General features: G+C 35.2%; 1 long non-coding RNA gene across 1 annotated transcript; it reads right to left on the reverse strand.

Moving 5' to 3' along the window:
- Positions 1-305: 305 nt before the first annotated feature.
- Positions 306-24,474, reverse strand: LOC138694735 (uncharacterized). The gene is made up of 3 exons (XR_011331009.1): positions 24,318-24,474; positions 7,664-7,753; positions 306-1,971 (listed from the first exon to the last, which is right to left on the reverse strand). It is a non-coding gene; the product is annotated as an uncharacterized lncRNA (long non-coding RNA).
- Between the last annotated feature and the right edge of the window lie 720 nt (positions 24,475-25,194).

The following is a 25,194-nucleotide window of genomic DNA, read 5'->3' on the forward strand; positions in this document are numbered from 1 at the left end:
TACACAAACACACCCCATAGGAAACAAAACAAAAGGCGCCAAGATCAGCAACAACCAGTTCTGATGATGGCCGATAGCAGGCCGAAACATGTTAACAAGGTAACATAAAATTTAACATGTGAATGATATATAATATGTTTTCCAAAGTGATATAGTGTTAAAAGTTGTGTAATCAAGATGTACTGTATTACTGATTTCAATTACCACATGCTTACCAGAAGTTTTAACAGTGTATCACAGGCTCCAATCTATATCATAAACTCCCACAAAATATTTTAGAACTCAACAGAAAACAAAATCAAGAATAGGTACAGAACATTTTATTAACATATATGCCGCTTTACAAAAATAAATATTTAAATTTACGAACTAAGTAATCAATTAACACTCTTAATGGTTAATCGCACAGAGTCAAGTCCTTCCCGAAGCGCTTCCAGAAGGACTTTTGTACATAGCAAGTTGTCCTTCCGGTAGGACAGCTTCTTAAACAATATTTTCCATATGCTGTCCTTCTAGCAGGACGTATTTCTGTAACTTCTTACCGGCAGTACGCAAGTTATGGGTCCTGCCGGTAGTACCCTGTTGTCCTGCGTGTAAACGCACTTGCGGAAATGATAATTGCTAAATTCGTATAATTGGAGTACTACCACAGTCTAGTATATACAGTCACGAAGCTTGAGCTGTGAGGGTGCTAGGAACAATGGACTGTGCCGGTACTATTTCGCATTGTCTGTAATGAGGCGATATTAGCGATCCTAGTGGTTAGTAACTATCTATGGATGCATATTTACTACATGTTGAGCTTCGTGACTGTATATACTAGACTGCGGTACTACTCGCTCAGCTAGTGCTCGAACTTTCATGCCATTTTGCAATAGACCTTTTCCGAAACTTGTAATTTTTATACTGTAAAATACAGATGAAGAAGGATATTTGGTGCAAGTTACACTATTATAACAAATATATTTTGTTTATTTTTATTATACCTATTTAATATTTTTATCTTATTTTGAAATTTTATCGCACCTCTGGTTTGCAATTCTCATCAGTGCTAACAACAAATTGTGATGTAGAAGGAACAAAGACACACACATTCATTTTTTTAAATTAAAAGAGTTTAATGAACACTATTTGAAGCTTGTCGATCTGACAGTACATGCAATACCAATAGTTTTAACACTAAATTAAAGAGAAATACAGATATTGATCTTTTATATTGGTAAATACAAGTAGAAAGCTTTTTGTTGATTATTAAGCAAACAAGAACATACAAAAGATATGACCTATTAATTATAAATGCATAAAATTCGTAAAATCTGAGCCCTGCCGACACCTATCGTATTTAGACTGCAATATAATTCTTTGTGCAACATTCTTCTTAAAGACAGAATCATTTCTTACTGTTTGTTAGTTCACCACTAGACATCCATATGGAAGTTTGAAAAATAATTTTTAGAATGGTGCGTTTTCCAAGTGAACTTGAAATAATATCTTAAACACACAGACACACATATGTTCTGTTCATGGAAAAGACGACTGGAAAAGACTTTCAGCTGGATTCCCTACGGTCTTGCCTTAAATATAGCAAGGTCAGATGATGATGATAATGATCTTTGTTCGCTAGGATCCTTCTTAGATCCACAAATAACAATCGAACATCCCCAATCACCTTCTCTAACAGGGGTTAGACAGATGACTACATTCTTGAAATTAATACCGCCTTCAACTACGTCAGCCTCGGGTGATTGAGTTTGTCCATCCAAAGGTACGCACGCAATTCCTGTGATAAACTCAGTAGGATGGCTGTACTTGAACGTATATGGCTTGGTTGTACAGCGCCGAACCTGTTGTCTGTATACAGTGTTACCAATATCAGGCACTCCTTCTATAAATACACACTGAGGAATGGTCGACAGTTTGGACATAATCCATTTCCACGCTTCTTTGAGTGCAGGCACAACACATTCACGTCTGAAAGATTATGAAAAAAGTGAAACACATTTTCAGTCATCCAGTCAGTGTGCCAGTTTAGTGCCTTAAGAGAAAAATAATTGAATTCATATTACTGCACATGTTTCTTTGATAAAATACAGTTTTCTAAAATTATCGGGCTTCACCAAAGCTCAGATGTCTTCAGAATATATACAGTATTCTAATACAGATTTTTATAGCAAGAAATGTATGTAGGATTGTATAACCCATTGTTTGCAAAGTAAAGAAAGTTGAATTTATATCAATGTATTTATAACTGAAATGATTTACATTAAACTTTACCTTTATAAAACTAGAATACTTGTTAGGCTAAATAAATTGCAAAGAAAAATAAGTTGACAAAAATGAGTTAGACCCAATATACAGAGTGATTTATATAGAACTGACACATTTCTTTCTTTAATTATTCCGTTGGAAATTCATTCAATGACCCAATTTTAGCACCAAATTAAGCAGAATGTTCTGGAGTTTCGATTCCTTGTCACTAGATGCGCAGATGTTTATGTTTTATTCCTATTGTTGGCAGCACTACATGCGCAGATGTTTATGTTTTATTCCTATTGTTGGCAGCTGTTTTCGACATTTTGTGTCAAGGTGAAAATGCAGTACACATTAAATCAACTACTCTCCCTTGTGAAGCAATATTGGATTACGAATTCAATTACAGCTACTCAAAGGGCATACCAGAGAGAATTTGGTGTTCGCAATCCTCCCAAAAGAAACACAATACTGGGACTGGTAAACAAATTGGAAACAACTGGATCTCTGGTGAGTGAAAAGGGCAAGCATCGTTCATCTAGGCTTCCCACGGTTGTTGTTGACGTAAGAACACGACTGGAGCAATCACCCAAAAAATCATTAAGACGTTTGTCGCAGGAGACAGGGTACACCTACTCAATGTGTCAGAGAGCCTAAAGCCATATAGGGTTACGGTTGTTCATCAGCTACAGGAACCAGATAAGGATAAAAGATTGAATTATTGTCGTTGGTTTCAGACGTTCATTGTGCAAAATCCTGCCATATTGTCCATCACATGGTTCACAGATGAAGCATGGTTCCATTTATCCGGTTATGTGACGACCGAATAATTTCCAGGAACCTGTGGCCACCGAGATCTCCGGATTTGACAACGCCGGACTTCTTTCTATGGGGTTACTTAAAAGACAGGGTTTACGCCACACGTACCCAGACATTGGACGATCTGAAGCACAACATCACACAGGAGATTCAAGCTATTGACAACAGAGTCCTCCAACGAGTGGCCAGTAACATGGAACGACGTGTTGAGTTGTGCCTTATGCAGGATGGAGGACATTTTCAACATTTGCTATAGAGGTAAATAATCTCCCAAAATTCCTCTACATTTTAGGTATAATAAGTTGTAGCTAGCACAATTCGTTTTGAAACAATTAATGAAAGAAATGTGTCAGTTCTATATAAATCTGTAATATATAATATATCAATCAATAGGACATAAAATGAGCTTTATTGCATACTCCCTCCTAAATGTATCTGGACAATGAATCTATCAATCAATAACAATTAATAAATTATTAAAGCATAAGATTTTACACTTTCACTTCGTGTTCAGAAGATTTTTGGGTATTCCAGCCCGAATAAGAAGGTTGAACATCAGGTGATTCAAAGGGGAATTTGTGAAATGCTAGATCAGTGGTCCTCAACTCAGAGCGCTGTGTCGTCATCAAGCCTTGTCCACTCGCCCGCGGAAAGTCGTAATAGGGCAGGTAAGACGTTCAGCGGCGGACCACAATATGAATTTACTGCATAGGTTTATGATTGTTTTCTGATGCAAAAAGATACGGGCTAAATAGAAATAACTAAATAAACTATCTTAAGCAATTTGAAAAAAAAACATTGTAGCCTATTTTCAACAAAGTTAGAAGTTAATAAGTTTATACCTTAATTACTTTCAGAAATATAATACACATTTCGTGTATTATTCGGGCAATGCATGACTACTGTAAATGTGTAAACTGCTTCTGTTAGGGAAAATGTTGAACAAAACATATAAAAACCCTAGGAATAGTAATGCAGAAATTAACTCCATTCAGTTCACTCAACACTGGCATTAGCACTGATTTTTCGGGATTTAATTCACTTTTCCCTCAGCAATTTCTCAACATTTGGATCTATTCTTTGTATAGTGCATAATCTAAGAGCACATTTTAAGTTGTGATCAGATACTTGGCTTCCATGACAAGGCTCGTTTATCTTCATCATGGAAAAAAAAAAAAATACTGTTCGCACAGATACAGTATGTGGATCCGAACATGCATGTCTGTACAATCGGGGAAATCTAACACATGAAAAGTTCGTATAAAAGTCAGACAAACTTCTTTTGTTTTGATATTTGTCCTTCATTTCAGTATAGTAAAGTAAATCAATAAGTTCCAATTACAAATAATAATCGAAAATCAAATTGAAAATTTTCCTAGTGTTTAAATCTCGAATCAAATTCTTGGCGCAGATCACATGATGTGTGAATATATTCTTCGAAATCCAAAGTCTGAAGAAACTAGGAGGCCTATATCGTTGTTAATTTTGAAAAATGTGCTGTAACTTATCCTTTTAATTAAACTAACGTTCCATAATTAGAGATGGTTTCATATTAAACATCTTCACTCTGTCATATAACTGTGTAATAATCTTGTTCTTACCTTGTAGAAAACAATTTAAAGCTTTCAGGTAATTCCATTAAGAACGCAAATTCACAAATCCATTTTTTTCATTTTTCACTTATGATACAGGCTTTTCTTTTTTCTCCGTGAACGACGATGTTTCCTCCCTCAGTTCAAAGAACCTATCCAATAATTTTCCACGATTTAGTGACCGCACTTTACTATAATATGACAGATCGCCATACTCACTATTGCATTCGTCAAGAAAGACTTAAATTGACGATGACTGAGATCTTTCGATCTAATTGTGTTGGTGGTTTTTTCCAACTGTGCTACTTCCATAACATCATTGTTATTTGTTTCGCACATGAATTCAGTTGGTGTATAATGCAGTGAATAGAAATAACTTCATGGGATAAATAACGCTTTTCATTTCGTCCCTTAGACTCCTTACTACACCCGTTTTACTTCCAATCATGGCAGGAGCACCATTGGTTGCCAAGGAAGTTCAAAATAATTTCTACAGCCTCTACATGAAAATAACGGAACCAGTAGTAGTATTCTTTATGAGAATAATATATAAGAGCTCTCCTTAATCTGAAGGTTTTCAATAACGCCTCTTACAAAAATCACCAGTTGGGGAGTATCGCTAACATGCGTTACTCCCAGGTTTTGGTAGCCACGACTCAACTCCATGAGACTCCTTGGATAGTGCAACCGCTTTAAAATGACCTTGTCTTAACTGGGCTAAACAAAATCCCTCCCTAACAATATCTACTTTTGTTGATCGATGGAACTATCATAGAGCCAAATGGCTAGTATATATCCATCGATTCATAGAGTCATTCAACCTAAGAGCCAACTGGCTAGTCTCTGATATTGAGACAACTCATCCTGCCTAGGTTTTTCCGTGGTTTTCCTAAGGCGCTAAGACAAATGTCGGGATGAGCCCTAAAAGAAATGGGCCACGGACCTGCACTCATATCCCCATTAATCTCCCTAATTACTTTAAATTAATTAACTAATTACATCTCTCCCCCCTCTTCGTAATTGAGCCATCATATAGCCAAATGGCTTGTCTCAAAATTGAGACGATTCAACAAGGCTCATGACAACAATCACCTCCTACATAATAGCAAATTGGCTAGTCTCTTATACATGAGACAACTCATCTTGCCTAAGGTATTCCGTGGTTTTCCTCAGGCGTAAGACAAATGTCGGGATGAGCCCTATAAGAAATGGGCCACGGACCTATATGCCCTTCCCCATATATATCCCACCCTTATTATAAACGATGTATGCCCTAGTTCAGATAATATAAATAGTCTATTAAATATACGAGGTCACTCAATAAGTCGCAAATTGAAAGGACAGGGACCTCTCAAATTGCAGATTAGATTTCACGTCGCTTCTTCCGACGGCCTTCACATGCTTTGTCATCGAACAACAGATGACGGCGTCTTGCCATCCTAACGGCAAACACCAGCCAACTCCTCCTCGCCCCGTTCCGTGATCAATTGATCAATGTCAGCCCCCCTCGCGTATGTGGTACCTAAGAGGTTACGTCCAATTTCGGCTTCCCCTTCAAAATTTTCTAGAGCTCCTTCAGAGGAGCAGCGTAACCCGGAGTGAGACTAGTGGCCAACAGGCTTGGAGCTCACATATTTAGTTTTGTACAGCCCCCAACCCCTTGCAAGGACGCGTTTTGCGTACCTTTTAAATTTTCCTCCCAATTCTCCTTCGATTTTTCGATTTTTTTCGATCGCTAACATAAATACTTTCATCTACTGCCAAAGAATAACAAATGAAAGACTGACAAATAATTACTAGTTGCACCTGAACGTCCTCGGCTACACCTCGGATGGGACGCATCACGGTGGAACGAGACAAACCGATAGGTTCAAACTCCTACACTTGTTGTGAGAAAAGTTCTTCAGTTGTAATTAAACATTTTTCGAAAAATTCTCAATCCTGGAAAGGTCTAAAACGTCTTACTATTAAAAGTGAAATTTTATAACTGAGTCGCACAGCTGATTCACTAGCATTGTGGTCTTAAACAGCAACTCATTTTCCTTAAATTGTTGAATTAATGCTTCACGCTCTTCATCTTCGTATCTGCCATATTCGTTACTGTGAGTTGTATAATGCATCAGTAAGTTGTATTTCTTCAGTGTGGCCTACGTTTTGAAGTGTTTTCTGCGCCTCGCATCTCTTGTTTGAATGGATGGCAAGCGCCGCCTCTGTTCACTACAACGCAACGTCACAAGCCGGTCCTATGCCCGCTAAAGTAAGCACGCATTAGCCAAACACTGCCCTTGCCCGTTCAGACGCGAGTTGATGATCACTGTGCTAGATGATGAAAAATAACGATTTTTTAGAATAAAAAATGAAAATAAACAAATCCATTATTTGGAATAGTTTTCGAAATAACTACTGCCGAAGTATTCTAATATACGAAGACTTATTGTGCATAGCACCCTGTCTTTACCTGACCATACGTCATACATATCATTGACACGTGTCACAGTAGTTGTGCACCGATGTGGATGGAGGACACTTTGAATAGATATTTAAAACAATGGCAAGGCTTCGCATTACGATAGTGATATTATACTGGTAGACCGTACGGGTACTTTCTAACTACCAATACCACATTATTTAATAATATTTTAACGTTATTCTGATGTTATTACAATCCAAATTAATAATTAAGTAACAGCAACTCCATGATATATAAATCGCATTAGGCTTATAATATTACTGTGTTTCAAATTACATTTTAAAATATTGCAGAAACGATGCCTATTTAAAAAAAAAAAAAGTCGATTTTATTTTGTGTTCCAAAAAGCCATATCTTTCACCATGTAACATTTCACAAAAGCCTTTGAGTCACCCTGAGTACTTCTCTGAAGATGGGACATGAATACAATTCCGAAAAGATGTAGCAGCACACAGTATAATAACTAAACGTCTTCATTTGAGAGGTTCAAGACATTCATGCACAACACAAAGCAATTAATGTTATTACATACGTGAGTTCTATGATCGCATATCCAGCTGCCACTTTAAGCGCAGTTCTTCCTCCGATTGTCGAGAGCGCAGAGGAATCCATTTTGGGTATTCTGGTACAACAGAATTCAATCAGTTTTCAAATGCTGTAGAAACCCTTCCCCATCCTATCACGTTATATAAGTTTCAATACAGAAAACATTAATTCGATATATCCTAGAGTCAACAGGTTTAGTCAGCAATAAAAAGATTGGTTGGAACCTCATAAGTGACATCAATAAGGCATCATTAATGAAGCAACTGAGCCAGGAGGTAATGCAGGCAGTTCCTTTCCCCTCTATTGCTTACACCGCTGTATAGTAACACAGATCACTATCAAGTCAGCATATACAGTATTAATAAATAATTTAGAAATCCATATTATTCATAGTACAGCCTTTGTAATACGTAGTATTGTGTTATCGGTATTTATCGTAAGACTGAACACTATGTTCATATTCAGTTTCAAAATTAATATCAATAGAAAAGAATTCTACTTTGATTTTATATTATTAACAATACATAGTGCATACATTTTCTCTTTTGACAATTTCAACCTCGTCTTTGAAAAGATCAGGATTTTTTACCACTTTCAAAATTGCATGTTGCAAAAAAATTGTCCCTTCTACGGTCTATCTCGCGTGTTCTCACTTAACTGAGCTCAGTGCTACGCGTCGCGACGTGTGGGCAGTTGCGTTGTGCACTGCCGCTTCCACTTTACTTTTGCGAGTGTGGAAAGATAAAACATACGCACTCGATATTGTGAAAGTAGGAGGAATAGTGATCTTATCAATATCCTATCGAAATTGAGATATCCGCACATTTGCAATGCTAGAGCTTGAGAAATATTATTCAGAAGATCCAAAGGATTCAAAACGAGAAAATGTAGGCTATTAACTATGATACAACATTGATCTACTTCTTTGCATGTTATTATTAATTTATAGAGTTATGATGATACGTAACTTCGTGACCTCATTTGATATTCAAGGACTTGCCTGTTGCATTGAAAAATTTATTCCATAGACATTCGTACTGCGCTAGAAACATTTGAGAAGCTATAGGAAAATAAAACAAAACAATAATTATTACCAACAATTTCCTATTTATTAACAATATTAAAAATGAAAATAATAACACAACAAGCATGGAAGAACACTGAATTACAATTTTTAACTTCTTGACAAAAGTTGCAGTCATGTACTAATAACGAAACTTATAAGAATCATATTTTTTAACAAGAATCATCACACGTAACGAATTAAAAATCACATTCTAATTTATAAGAAATATCACACATCAAACAGTGCTAACATACCAGTTGTATGTATGTACTAGTTCAACAATGGGCATGCAGACACGTCAGGTGTATTATATAACTCAATTTTCAATATATCGAATTTGTTTATTTTCTCTTACTATGTAAATGCAGCTCGATACATTGCACGACACGATTACTACATAACTTCGGCCAAAAGAAACAACCAAAGTGGTTTCGACTCCCATCTACCCAACACGGATATCCAATGTCAATGTAAAAAACCTGTGTTGTCTAAAGAAAATTTCTAACGTGCCAAAAAGTCAAAGGAGTCTTACATTCTTCCTATAGTATTATATCAAGAAGGCAAATACTTTTATGAATAATGTCCAATTCATTTGCGAAAAACTCAACATTATATTTTAAATGACTAACAATAAGTGATACCGTTTTAAATATTGTTCATATCATACTTGGAACTGAAGACTGATAATTTTTTTCATTTCAATCCGTACTATACAACAAAAAATTTAGCATAATATAAAATGTAGTATATTAATTTTTGGATCCTCTGAAGTATTAAATAATAAGATGCATTAAAATATAGAAGATCTAATGAAATATAACTGCAGCATTCCACAATTTGCAAATATTCCTGAAGAACCAGACTAACATAAGACAGGCCCCATATGCACATATTATGTAAGCAATAATTAAACTGCTTACGTCTGTGTTATATTGTATCGTTTTAATTCCGAGTACTACGACCAAAATGTCATAGTGTAAGTTAGAGAATTGTAGGAACTTTTAATGAAACGATATTTCAAATGGATATTTATAATTTTTCCGATTAAAACAAAATATTATGCAGCTATCATGTGATGCAATAAAGTAAAGGCACATCAAACAAGTAAGAAAGGATACACTCACTTTCAAGGTTTTATGAAATTTTATGTTACAGTTTGGCTCAAAAAGTGGGAATGAGAAAAATAAGTTAGTGAAGGAAGCTAACTTTTCAAAATGGAAATTCTAGTAAGAGCAGTTATGCCAGAACTTATCATTTAAAAAAGTCAGACAGACTACATAACTCTTACAGCTATCACAGCATGACCAGGTCGAAAGAAATTCGCAAAGTACCAAAATATGCGATGAAAAGAACAATTTTAGAAAACTGATCTAAAGATAGCAAATCATGACCAATTGTAATAGAAATTGAAAATAATTTAAAAGTCACTGTTCGATACATTTTAATACAATTTATATCACTGTTCACTGTTATTATTTAAGCTTTAGATGGGCATATAGCGAGGGAGAGGAGGAAGAAGTGGGAATGCTAAAACTTAAAAGCCAGTATATAAAAATAATATTACAACCACACTTCCTTTTTGTGCTAATATTTTGCAGTTTTTCATAACTTTCTAATTTCCTGAGTGTCAATCGAGAACAGTTCATAGTTTCCACAGAGTAGACTATGTAATTGATAATGTATAGGTATTTTCTAATTTTCAACTGCACAAAACCTGGCAATTTTGTAGTGTGACTGAATTCTAGTATAACATATTTTTTGGCACATAACACAACACAGTATTTCTGCCATTTTCCCCAACTCCAAAAGCTATTATGTATAAAGCATTATAATGTAAGTATTACTATTACAAAGTATTGAATTTTACATAACATCCACGCCAATTAAAAAAGTGAAAAGAGTTGCACAATGACTTCTTACAAAATATGTAAATGCAGTGACTATTTTTACACTCCACGTTATATTTTATAATTTAAACAATTTCTTAGAGAAACCGTCCTTTTAGACACAAAAATATTTCTTGATTTGTTTTTAGATTGAACATGAAAATAGCTGTTTCTAATAATTTTTTAAGCATCCTCTAACGTGGATTCTGCATGCCCATGGCCCTTTTTGAACAGGAACTAACAGAAGTTCTACATGGTTGTAACCCACGCCGCCACTGACAACTTCAGTTTCAGGAGAAGCAGTTTTATTATCTCTTGGGTGGCAAGCAATGCCGGTTATAATATGATGCTCGTCGTGGAATTTTACATTATGAGGAACATCTGTGCTTTTGGCCACAATTTGTGAGTAAATAATACTATTATCATTATCACTTATACTTGGATCGACATCAACGTATGAGCACTGTGGTACTCGTGGTCTGGAGACGTACTCACGCATCCTCCCAAAAGCATTTCTTACTCTGGCATAAATGCCGCGACTCTCGTGACTTTGCTCACTGCAAAATTAAAAATGTTCATATCATGTAGGTAATTTATCCCCAACCCTAAAAATACAACATTAATACTTATGCTGAGGGTCACACTGAAAGTTTCTGCAAATTGATGTTTATAGCAACAAATTATTTCTCTTTCGACTTTATTGCTTCTCAAAATATTCCCCTTTAAATCTAATGCACTTGTCCATTCGATGGAAAAAGCAATCAAAGCGCTGCATCCGCTTTTCTAGGGACACTTCAGACACCACCTCGCTGGAGGCTCCAATCGCAGTTTCAATGGTGTTGAAGGACAATCTGTCCATTTTATTCTTGATCACGTTATATAGTTACATTCCATATTATGAATGTGGGGCAATGTGGAACGAAACTTTGTCGTAAGGGGTTATTAAATATTCTGTTTAATTACTCAATTATTGATATTCCAATAGATAAATATAGGACAATTATCGCTTCTGATTAGGTATTTTAAAATTTATAGGAGCTATAATATACGAAGATGATACGACTTCAAGATCGTTCTGTACGCGTTTCCCCGAAGACTGTTGGTAAACAAACGGTGGTATACCATTCGTCATTAACCGTAACGACGACCCTTCAGAGAAAAAGACGTGACAGGACTAGAGCGACAAAAAAATTAGGCAACCATCTTCTTGCCAGTGCTTCGGCCTCTTTTGACTTATGTTGTCTTATCTTCATCTGAGACGACCCATTGTGCTGATTGCCGTTTATTTTCAGGCTCATAACAGCAAATACATGTTTTATCCCCTGTTATGATGTCTAAAACAGAATTTAAGAGGCCTCGGTTGAATTTTGTATACATTTTCGTACACCAATCAACACGTTTTTTTCTCATCTTCTGTCAAATTATTTGAAATCCACTGGATACACAGTTTCCTTACAGTAAAATCATTACGGATTATCTTTTGTACTGCTGTCAAATCTATTTCCAAAGATGCCCGTATCTCGTGGTAGGTGATTTCATTTTCTTCTTTAATCAGTTAACGCACAGCGCCGATATCACGTTCTCTTTAGTGTACGGTTATACACCATTTGTGCAGTAATAAAAGCAGTATGTGCAGTAAAAAAAAAAAAAGAAAGAAAACAAATTTTGTGCAATACAACAGAATATGTGAAAGCAATAGTCTATTGTCAATGAAGATTCGCATTGTACAAGCTACTGGATAGGCTACAACTAATATAAATATTTATAGCAGAAATATGTAAAATTAATGTGAAAAATTCTTATGTAAGAATCATCAGTATCTTAAAACTTCTTATTAATTGTTTTTTTTTTATCCGTGGCGCTACAGCCCGTGAAGGGCCTAGACCGACCAGCCGGCTACCGGCTCACGCCCACATGCCGAAGCAGAGGCGGACGATCATCCAACCAGAATGGAGGTATCGTGTGGTTAGCACGATGATCCCCCAGCCGTTATAGCTGGAATTCGCAACCGGATTTCGCTACCTATCGTAGCTTCCCAAGTGCATCACGATGCAGGGTAGGCACCGGTCCCATACGCTGGCCGAAATTTAATGAGACCACGGCGCGGGACCTTATTAATTGTTTTTCTCTCGTTATCTTCCTCCGAGTTGTCTTCTCAACATTTCTCGGCAAGGTTTACTATGTAATAATAATAATAATAATAATAATAATAATAATAATAATAATAATAATAGTTCTAGTAATTTCCGTGCCCATTTGTGTAGTAGGCCTAATAAAAATTTCTTTAAAAATCTCTGGACTCGATATTTCTGTCACTGGTCACTGTAGCACGTCGATCCTTGCGAAAATCGTAGCTGATGTATCTCCACTTTCGAATTTCATTCCGAAAACCTTGCACAGTTCTTGCCTAGGATGATTCTTCTTCAAATAAATTCATTTCGAAGTCGTTGGATTCAGTCTTTTGATGTCAATGATTATGTCAAATCATTAAAAAAAATATATAGTCCGAAGATCTTGTTGCCTTAAATTAATTTGTTAAACTGTTAACTATAGAAATATCTAGCAGCTAAATTAGGTTTTTTAATTTTTATTTATGAACGTAGAGATCAAGGAAAGAAGGCAATATATCACCCTTCTTGACCACATCTTGCATCTAACTGGACAGTCACTGAATTAATATTTGGGCTACGACTTCAGTTTCAAAATCTACTGTTAATGCACTTGAACCATTAAAAAGTTAATATTGCAACATGATATATGATTGAAAATAATCATTACCATACCTACGAATCATATATACTACTTTAGAAGTTGACCAAATTCTACTCCAAATTGTAAAGGACTCGTTGAAAATTTTACAATGCCATTCTTATTTCAAACGTTATTTGTGTAAATTACAAAATAAAATACTACATTTTATTAAAATGTTTCATAGGTAATTAAGCAGTGTAAAATATATGTAAACTTCACTATTTTATAACTATTTTCAGTCACTACTTTAGAGCAAATTATTTACTATTCAATAAATGTATCGGACAAAAGCCAATCTCGTTCAATCCCATACATAAATCAGTTTGTAGAAACTTTCAGTTTGACCATATTAAAATAAAGTATCACGCTTCCAATCATATCTGCATCAAACATAATATTTAAACATAAAGGCATAGTAATGAAACAAAGAGGACTTCATTTCTTTCCATTGCGATTCAGTAAACAGTGCACAGTAAGTAACTCACTCGAATCAAACCACATAACAGAAGAAGTGACATTTCTCGCTTGAATTTTAATGGATATTTCATTTCATAGTAATTTCAGCTCCAAGAGAGATTTTTCAGTTTGTACAGTGTGCGATGAACATGATTCTCAGAATGTAACCTACAGACTTCCCCAAAGTATTCAATATAATTTTCAATGCGGGACTAAATAAAAACATAAAAATGTCAGTATGTGTATCTTGCCACGAGAAATCGAAGCGAAGTTTTCGTCCGATGTTTTCGCCTGAGTAACTCTGGAACTATAAAAATCCATTATTCAAAATTCATTAAAATATTTTAAAATAAAAAAAATACAGAATGATATTGTAAGTTATATAATATAAATTCAAAGACACAAGGATTCATCGTTCGAGATTAGTGGGTTTAAACCAGGTTTTTAACAGAGATTCAAATGAAATTTTCATTCAAATGAAGATAAGAATTACATTTTGACGAACGCCGATCACGGGAAGACATACGAATTTACCGATCAATTATCATCTGAAAATTAAAGTGTATGTGAAATTTTAAACTTACTATTTATTTGTTAAGATTCAAAAAAGACTTGCTAACTAACATTACAGAGCTTTTATGAAATGAAACATATATATGTAATATTTGTGTATTACATAGGAATATTTATTCATGTTGTACGATTAAGCTTCAAAATGTACCATATTAACAATTAATAAATAAATCCCTCTTCGCTTCATGTTTTACTATTTTAGGTGATAATACTGAAGCATATATATTGTTCAAATTAATTCCATTACGATGCAATTGTTATGTAGAATTTGGGAATGGAACAAATTATGAAGTACCATAAATATTACATCCTTTACCTCTACTGCGCTCAATTTCGTCTTAAAGTCTTCGAAAAACGAACGTAACTCTGTTTCACAAATACATTAGTTAGAAATTCTGAAATGTGAATTTGCTTGAAACTTGAGACACAGTTACCAAATGCTGATTTGATTTATAAGGGACACATACATTCAGGTCAACAAACATACTTCATGACAGGCAGATAAGCTTAATAAAACAGATGCTTCTGATGCATAACAAATGCATGTACCATTGCACATTTATATTCTACAATCAAAATAAAGTAAAACACTACAACATACAATAAGATTGAAATCTACTTACACGGAATCCGTCTGTGTAACAGCAACAATCGCCTGTGAAACTCCATCATGACGTTGATCGTTTTCCGACATTTTGAGGATGCTCAAAGGAACAAGAGGTGCACCTGTACTTTTGAATCTGTGCTTTATACTCACAGATAGACCTGCAAGTTACAATAGCACCTCAAGAAACACCGATGGATTAATAATTCAGTTCCGTACACATTTCAGATAAGTATATAACGAAATATTCTTAACAAAAAAGAAATAGCAGCCAGTCGTGGTGTAGGTCTACACAACGGTTAAGGCGTGCAGCGTTATGCGTAAGTCATGGTCGTGGGTTCGAAATTCGTTTAGAGCATAGATGCTTGTTTATTTTTAATGTGTTATGCGGGTGGAAATCCGACATCTTTATGAGAATGCCACCAACAGAACGTCTACTGTAGCCTAGAATGCTTGAAAATGCAATTTTCAAATCGACAATTTAACGACGATTAATCAACTACGAGAATATCTAATATCGATGTTACTAATGACAGCGTGAAGAATCTGAGAATTCTCTATGAGATTATTTGATAATCGACTTACAGTTGGGAAAAAACTCGGAAAAAATCCAACCAGGTGATCAGCCTAAGCGGGATTCGAACCCACACTCAAGCGCATTCCAGTGGCCCTGTTGTGTGGATCAATCTTCATCGAAAGCCTTACGCGAACAGCTTCATTGTTTTTGTCAGGTGAAGCTTGCAGTCCTGTTGGGCTACAGATGACCAAGGTCAGCCACCGACCGCCACAGATGTTCTTTTGCGCTTAATGTCTGATTGCCTCCATTTAAATCAATGCATTGCTAGTGAGAAGAGCCAATAAATGTCGGTGTATTAAAAGGATGTAAAAAGTAAAAACAAGCTTTTTATATACACACCACGGAACCCTGCACGAAGGAAATAAATGAACAGTCCCACTAATGGTAATAGCAATGAAGTCCAATGTGTTTGCTGCTTTCACACATGAAGGAAACCGTTTCTGTTAGAGGTTGAATTGACCACAGAGTAACATAACGATGAGAAGGATTACTCCAATTTAAAAAATCCAATGACTCCATTCGAAATCGAACCCGTAACCTCCTGCTTTGTAGCTTTGCGCCTTAACCGCAACATACATTCCGCTCAACGCTAACCGTACATATGATACAACTTTCTCGACTCATTTATCTTGCACCAAATATCCTGCATAGAAATCCGTTCTCTCTTTATAAATCGTCTGAACATGATATTCTTAGAAAATCATTTGTAAATCAACGGAAGCTAAAATTTTATAGTCTCTAAGATTATTTTAAGTTAGTCTAAAATTTATACCTGGATGTCACAAATTAGCCTGTTTTTAAACATTACTGAAAGTCTGAAACTAGATAGATACCCGTATAACTAAATCGAATGAATGTTAATTTATGCAAATTTTCTCATCCGTTTTACAGGTTTCGTAAAAATTAGTTATTTTATTACGTTCTAGATGATAGGCCTACTATAGTTACAGTTTATTCTCTTGAATTACTGTTAATCAAAAGCGATACGGTACATAAAATATGAAATCATTTAAAACCCACAGAATAAAATACGAACTGTCGTTTTGTGAACTGCATACAGAAGATAAGCTTATCCTCTATTATCCAATTAATTTATATACTATATAGTTTAAGTACATATACCCTGTTTAATCGATTTTTTTCACATTTTTAGTTGGTTATTAATGGCGCTTTATCAACTATTAGCTTCTTTAGCGTCGATGGAATTGATGATAACGAAATGGTATTTGGTGAGGTGACGCCAGGATTCGTCTTGAATTGCCTGACATTCACCATATTTCGGAAAAAAAAATTCCAATTAGATAATCAGCTAAAGCGGGAATCGAACCCTCGTCCGAACGCAACTCTGGAACAGCAGGCAAAAACGCTACCACCTGAGTTACGCCGATGGTCTTGCACAATTTAAAGTATCAGAAATCCTTTTGCTTCATAATGTCTTAAAACATATTACACCTTGCTTCAGTGATTCATTCGAAAACGAATCCTAATGCCATACCAAACAAGACAGATTCACTAAGAGTACTGTATTGACCACCTAGTTTTGTCTAGTGAGGTCTTAGGGCTTTTACGACTTAGAAAATTCACAACAAAAAATTAATACAGCATTTAATAATTAATTTATTTAAAAAAAGACCCGCTAATTTTTCACTAAATTAGTATATTTCATATGCATAATAATTCCTGGATAAATTGACTCGCATATACTCAAACTCAAGAAAATCCATCCATTACTTTAGGATAATTTCTTACACACAAACGAACACATATACGGCATACCCAACACCGTTTTCTTTGGTTCTAGAGACACTGGAAACGTATATTTGTGCGAAAATATCAAAATAAATATTTTCGTCATCACAATTTTTTACACTTTTTATATAAGAATGAGAAGTTAAAAACTGAACAGACTTTACTTTTTCAGACGGAACAAGGCTACGAAGGAATAACAGTACCGGTATTGTTATATGTAGGTACATCGATCACAAAGATTATAATTTCATTTTCCATTTGCGCAATTTGAAGTTAAATATCGGTCAATCTCCAGAAAATTTACTCTAAAGAAGGCATTAATTTTTTGCTTCACTGGCTTCTGTGATACAATGTATACAGAATAGAAATAAACACAAATAATTTCAACACAAAAATCATTTAACATTTACTTGTATATTCTACTGCACAATTGCAATTTGGAAAAGGTTGAAAATACTCGTTGTGGTTTTAATGAGAAAAATATTGACCAAAAGACACCTAAGAGAAGTTTCAATTGATTATGGCATATTTTAATTATCATATAAAATATTACTTCTTACGATTGTTAATCAGTTTATTAAATTAATTCAGCAAATTATATAAAAGGATTATCTACAATTACCTTTTAACTCATATGTTAGCATACCATCATCAGTGCTTAGCTTACTATTAGTATTTATTTTATTTAGTCCAATAATATGATTAGTCTATATATAACTTCAGATTAATATTTTCTCAAATGCGATAAAACATAGCTAACGCTAGGGAAGCTGCACAGTTTTATTATACAATTACCTTAAAAACATCAGGTCCTAAAATTTATGATAACCGGAATGTGATATTTTAGATTTCAGAAGTGTTACATAGCTTCAGTTAAAAATTTATTACAACTTAGGTCTAATTGTTCTCAGTCCCAGTAATAATGATTGATGATGATAATAATTTACATAGTTCCCTAGCTTCCCACTAGTCAGAACTAATGCTCCTTTCGAAGTTACGATTGCACAACAGACGTTATAAACTTGAACTGCTGTATTTTCCCTACAGATGGCACACTCAGTAAGATTCTAGGGGAATACCAATTTTACGAATGGCACTCACAGAGATTAGGTCTATCCAAAATGTGTGGTTCGTTATCCACGAGGCTAACATACGTTGGTTTAAGCCCCGATCACATATAGATTGCTCATTCCTATATTAAAATCGGTTGCACTTTGAAGAGAACAACCGCTAGGATCGCAACCCGTCCGCCGTAAACGAACACGAGATGGCAGTACAGTCGCTAATGTAATTCAAATGGGCGTTATGACTTGACTCCTTATGCAACAACTAGATGGCAGCATAGTAAACCAGACAAAAGTTGTTACCGTCAAAGCCTATAACTCAGAGCAATCTGGGTATATATGATCTAGGGATTAAGTTACTTAATACAAGTTTATGTAGAATACAAAAGAATGTAAAGTAAGTTCGGTTAGGTGATAAAGGGTAGGCTTTAAGCTAATTTACTTTGGTTTATGTACGGTGGAAAGGGGTTAGGTTCGGTTAACTTAATTCAAGTTTGTTTGTGGCACGTAAGGTTGGGGTAGATTGGATTGCTATGTGAAGGAAATTATTATATATATGGAAATATAGTTCCCGACAGTCCAGCATTCCGCAGAATTGACCAGAAATCGTATATGTCCCGGAGGAATCCTTTCACCAGAATGGCAAAAATCCCGGAATTAGAATGATTTCCGATTAATAACACCTTTTAAGCATGGGTAATATAGATAGGAAGAAGTCTTGAGTCAAGTATTTCTCTTCTTTTAACACAACTTTACAATATCTTTCCAATGATAGTAACACTTTTTGGGCAAGGGTGATGTACTCGTAGACAGAAAGAAGTCTTGAATCAAGTGTTTCTCTTCTTTTAACACAACTTTTACAATATCTTTCAAATTGATATAATTTTGAAATTTCAGTTTTTTTCTCAATGTCTGTTTGACTTTAAAAACTCTACTCACATGAAGTAACCTAAAAAATAATGGTTAAATATTCACGTAGATAAGTTGAAGATATTTTGTATTCTTAAAATTTCACTAGATACTCCCAATGACGATGACATAGGAAGAAAACCGTCTTAAAAATTATAAAGCCCCAGAATATAAGGAACTTCTAAAACTAGTTAATTTTGTTTTATCAGTGTCTGTTTTCAATGATTTGAGTTAATGTAAGAGGGATTTTAGTTTTCTGCAGACACCATAAAAGGACTGAACTGAAAGCAGAAATCGAAGTGGAACTAAATTTCAACATAAGGCTTACTTAATTCTATGATTATGTTAAGACTTACATAAGATAATGATAAAGAGAGCCAAGTCTCAAGATAAATAAAACTTGATTAAAAACTGAACTGCGATATCTACCAACACTGATTAGTGCCAGTGTTGTCTAAAAGTTATCAAAACAAAACGTCGATGTTTATCTGTCCATACATTAACTGCAAATTGACTGTTTACCCACTGCCACAATAAGTGATTTAAAATTTGAAATGTGATTAGTAGGTCTGAGAAATATATGCCGATATACTACTGGTGCACTTCGTGCGCCTCTAACTTTGAGTACGTCTCAGAGTTGGGGTGAGTTAACGCAGTGTCTTTCGTTCGTTTGAACGCATGCTTATCATCAGGTAAGTTAGTCAATTCTCAGCATTTGGGTGGTTGAAAGCCACTCCTTTGACTTCGAAACACAACTATCTGCTAAAGAAAAATTTAAAGACATCATTTTCTTTGTTAAAAAAATTGCACTATTTTAAAGACATTTCATTTTCTGTCTGTAGAAAATACACCTAATATAACATTGACAAATATCAGCCTTATTATTTTACTGTGTTAATATGACGGTGTAGGCCTATTACGTTTTTGTTTCACATAATTTTTCATTTTATATATTGTTGCAGTGAATAACAAACCACATTTTCAAATTTTCAAAAGAGAATGATTGCCTCTTGCTAAAACACACAGCCTTACATCTACAAAAACTTCGTTTCACTTCTGCAGAAACAATGAGGACATATTTGAAATATTTTACACAAGCATTATCTATCTCAAAATCTGTATCATTATTATAAATTTCCTCATTTGAAATTATCAGAAATTTTACATAGAACTAAATATCCATAATGTTTATCCAGTTTTTTTTTGCTACATTTTTTCCTATTTCGTGTTCCAACTATTCGGTTCGTCACAATATCATTGCCTACATGCTATTTTATATCTGTATAAAATACACCTAATATGACATTGACAAATATCAGCCTTATTATTTCACTATGTTAATATTATAGTGTATTACGTTTTTGTTTTACATAATTTTTATTTCATATATTGTTCCAGTGAATAACAAACCACATTTTCAAATGTTCAAAGAGAATGACTGCCTGTTGCTAGAAAACACAGCCTCATATCTACAGAAACTTCGTTCCACTTCTGCAGAATCAATGGGGGAGGGGGGAATATTTGAAATATTTTACACTAGCATTATTTATTTCAAAATCTGTATCTATATTACAAATTTCCTCATTTGAAATTAAATCACAAATTTCGTCCTCGGCATCTTGCTATTATTCTTCTTTGGGACGTTGAATGTTGCCTGTTACGAATAGCAGTATTCGGTTGTAATGTAACCGATCAACTGAAGTTCACTGCTGAACGAAACACACTGAAATCTCCCACCCCAACACAATTACCTACTGGTACCTAAAGTCATGGCGCATGAAGCGCAATGTAACGGCAGGTACAATTCTTAGCCCTAGTGATTAGTAATAGGGAAAGAATATCAATATATTAAATAAAAATTATCATAATAATTAACTGTTATGGCTGTTCTTTTATTCATATGGGTTATTTCCCACAAAAAGTGTGACAATTGTACTTAATTTGTCCTTGATTCACTATTTTTTTTTTCGCTCTGCCTCGTATAAGTTGTCTTGGAATCCATTGCCCCAAAGTTGGGAACCCTATCCGGAATTAATAGTCATGGTAGGCAACATTATAATTACAACTGACATTAATTAACATAGACCCTATAATTGAAGACCGTTTTTGCAAAACTTGCTAATTGAAAAAACTAAATTTTACAGGAGAGACAAAAAACTGAATGAAGACAAGTAGGTTATAGGTGCAACCATCACACTTTGACATACTATAATGAAGAGAAATAATTCAATTTTACTAAGATAACTTTAACATCGTGTAGAGGACTGCTTCATGTTAACGAATCCATCAAAATCTCAATTTTGCAAATTTTGCAGTTAGCAAGTTTTGCAAAAACGGTCCTCAATTGTACTTATAAGGCTGCGGTCACATTGGAGGCACGCTTGGGCAAGTAAAATGGAAGCGCCTGCGTGCCCAAGCGTGTCTGAAGAAACAAAATTAGTGAGTATATGTTTGAAACTATTGATGGCGCGGCGAAGGTGTTCACACTGGAAGCAAATTCCAAGCGCAACCTTGTGCACGCTTGTTCACCCGCCTTCGCCGATCAAATAAATTTGTTTCTTCTAGAACGCTTGCCTGCGTGACGTGATATTTGTAGCTGTTTTTGTGAGTGATTTTTTCCATAATGGATGTTGAAATACTAATAGCATGTATTCAATAAAGAAGGGCAATCTGGGATGCATCTTGTAAGGACATTCTAAAATAATTAAAGAATAACTCTGGCTGTTTAAGAAGATCGGAAAAAAATTCGTTTATATTCTCGATCTTCCTCCCTGTCCTTAAAATATTCGTTCACCCATTCATCCCTTAATGCATCCTCATCTGTCATTAAAAACTTCGACACTCCATTTTCCAACATAAAATGCTCTTCATCGCAACCAGCGTGGCTCAATCGGTTAAGGCGCTTGCCTGTCGGTCTGAAGTTGCGCTCGGGCGAGGGTTCGAACCCCGCTTGGGCTGATTACCTGGTTGGGGTTTTTCCGAGGTTTTCCCCAACCGTAAGATGAATGCCAGGTAATCCATAGCAAATTCTCGGCCTCATCTCGCCAAATACCTTTTCGCTATCACCAATTTCATCGACGCTAAATAACCTCGTAGATGATACAGCGTCGTTAAACAGCTAAAAAAACTGCTCTTCATCCGAGGAATCCATTTCGACAACTAGACTGGAAGTGGTTTTAGATATGCCAAGAAAGGATGATGAAATTAATTAATTAATCGCTAAAAGAGGGGGGAGAGTAGCAACTGAACCGGTTACATCAGCTTCTTGTCTATACGGATGACGTGAATATGTTAGGAGAAAATCCACAAACGATTAGGGAAAACACGGGAATTTTACTTGAAGCAAGTAAAGAGATAGGTTTGGAAGTAAATCCCGAAAAGACAAAGTATATGATTATGACTCGTGACCAGAATATTGTACGAAATGGAAATATAAAAGTCTTGGAGCAAAAGTAACAAATATAAATGACACTCGGAAGGAAATTAAACGCAGAATAAATATGGGAAATGCCTGTTATTATTCGGTTGAGAAGCTTTTTGTCATCTTGTGTGCTGTCAAAAAATTTGAAAATTAGAATTTATAAAACAGTTATATTACCGATTATTCTGTATATTTGGACTCTCACTTTGATAGAGGAACAGAGATTAAGGGTGTTTGAGAATAAGTTTCTTAGGAAAATATTTGAGGCTAAGAGGGATGAAGTTACGGGAGAATGGAGAAAGTTACACAACGCAGAACTGAACTAATTGTTTTCTTCACCTGAAAACATTAGGAACATTAAATCCAGACGTTTGAGATGGGCAGGGACTTCAAATATTCCGGATATAATTTCATTCACAATACATTATCCACCGAAGTTGATTTTGCAAATGTCATAATAAGGACCTGTAAGGAATCAGACAGTTTTGTTACTTCAGATTAATGTCGGGTATGGTATGATAGATTATTTAGATTGCAAATATTTTGATGTCGCCATATTACTATACAGGAGATATTAAGTCGAATATCCCTGCAGACGGCCCATTATGGTACATCATAAAACCTTGCATCACGGGGACAGTGTTACTTGCTTGTTAATATTCCCTCTTTGTTCATTGCATTTCAATGTCGCCATATCGGTACCATCTATAGGTTTACCGAAAATATATTTCAATATTGCCAGTTGTGGAATTTACAAAAATACACAAAATTTCGCTTATTATTTCATTACATATAATCCCACGTAGTTCCATTCTGAATTTTCATCAAGTCTACACGATGCCTATAGCCTATCATGTCATATATTCCGTGAGTCCACCATTTTGAAATGCATTACGATAAGAACAATGGATTTCAGTGACTAACTGTACATATTTTGAATATTAAATATTAATGAAAATCATAACTTTTTCACGATAATAAGTAAAGTAACAAATTTAAACGTAAAATCCGCCTTTAGTAGGAATAGGTCATAATTGTGTCGCCCGACGACCCGCTTAGGAGCGTTTTTCTCCTGAATGAAAAATTCAACAGCAAAGCAGCCACTATGAAACAGCTTAATATAAAACAATGTAAATATTTGCTCAATATATCCATGGCTGGACATGTAGGTATAGTCCGCGTCACCGTTTTTGGCGTGTGAAGTAAGTAACGGGAACATTAAGTCGAGTGTTTTACATTTTCCGCAGTCAGTTTGACAACTGTGTTTGGCAAATGGCTGATGTGACATGTATAGGAAGTGGTATCATTCTCAGCTGGACTAGCAACATGCTCACAAACTGGGCACTATATATCTAGGACACACGCCAAAAATGCTGGCGCCAGCTGTACAACGAAAACAGAGGATGATAGTAAGATGTAGGCCTATTTTGTAAGTGCTAATACATTTAAAAACCATTTTTCCTTAAAACTACGTTTACTATCACTTCATTATTGATTATACGGAAATCATTCACAATAACCAAAGCAGATTAAGCTAAATATTAAACTTCTATAGTGAATTAACAAAATAATTCATACACTTACTTCAAGTAGGCTACTGCAAATATGTTCCAAAGGAATCAATAGTATAGGCCTACTACCCTTGTGTAGCCTTCTCTTTAAGTATCACTAGATTGCTAGAGAACACGTCTTGCTTCCTCCGCCTTCACAAGAAGAGTGAGATCTATTCATATAGAGGACTTTCGAAATATCCTGGAACAATCATATAAGGAGATATTGATTAAAGATTGACAGAATTAACTGCTTATCTTCCCTTTTATCGCGAGTGTCTCCGATCAGATCAGTTCCAGAACAATTCTAACAACACGATCCTCCAGTTAGTAGCATAAATAACTGATATATTGGCTTTTCATGCCAGATGATCATCAATGAGATCATCATACTGATAAAACATAGATCAACCTAACATGACGTACCGCGTGCAAGATCTATCTATGACTGAATGATCTACATCTTGCTGTGTGTCGACCTGGTTGGCGAGTTGGTATAGCGCTGGCCTTCTATGACCAAGGTTGCGGGTTCGATCCCGGGCCAGGTCGATGGCATGTAAGTGTGCTTAAATGCGACAGGCTCATGTCAGTAGATTTACTGGCATGTAAAAGAACGCCTGCGGGACAAAATTCCGGCACATCCGGCGACGCTGATATAACCTCTGCAGTTGCGAGCGTCGTTAAATAAAACATAACATAACATTCTTGCTGTGTTGTTATTCATAGAAAAAATGTTATGCTTTGTGTAATATTACCATACGTCCCGTAAATAACGGGGCAATCCTCTTTTTTAGCCTACGTGTCCGGCATCGCCGTAAATTTTGTCGGGACGCGCAACAGTCCCGTATTTTAATCAAACTTTATTTCATAATGTAAAAAGATCTATAATTTCTCTGACTTGTTTACTTCAC

Source organism: Periplaneta americana, chromosome 2 (assembly GCF_040183065.1).
Source record: "Periplaneta americana isolate PAMFEO1 chromosome 2, P.americana_PAMFEO1_priV1, whole genome shotgun sequence".
In the NCBI taxonomy this organism is placed as follows: domain Eukaryota; kingdom Metazoa; phylum Arthropoda; class Insecta; order Blattodea; family Blattidae; genus Periplaneta; species Periplaneta americana.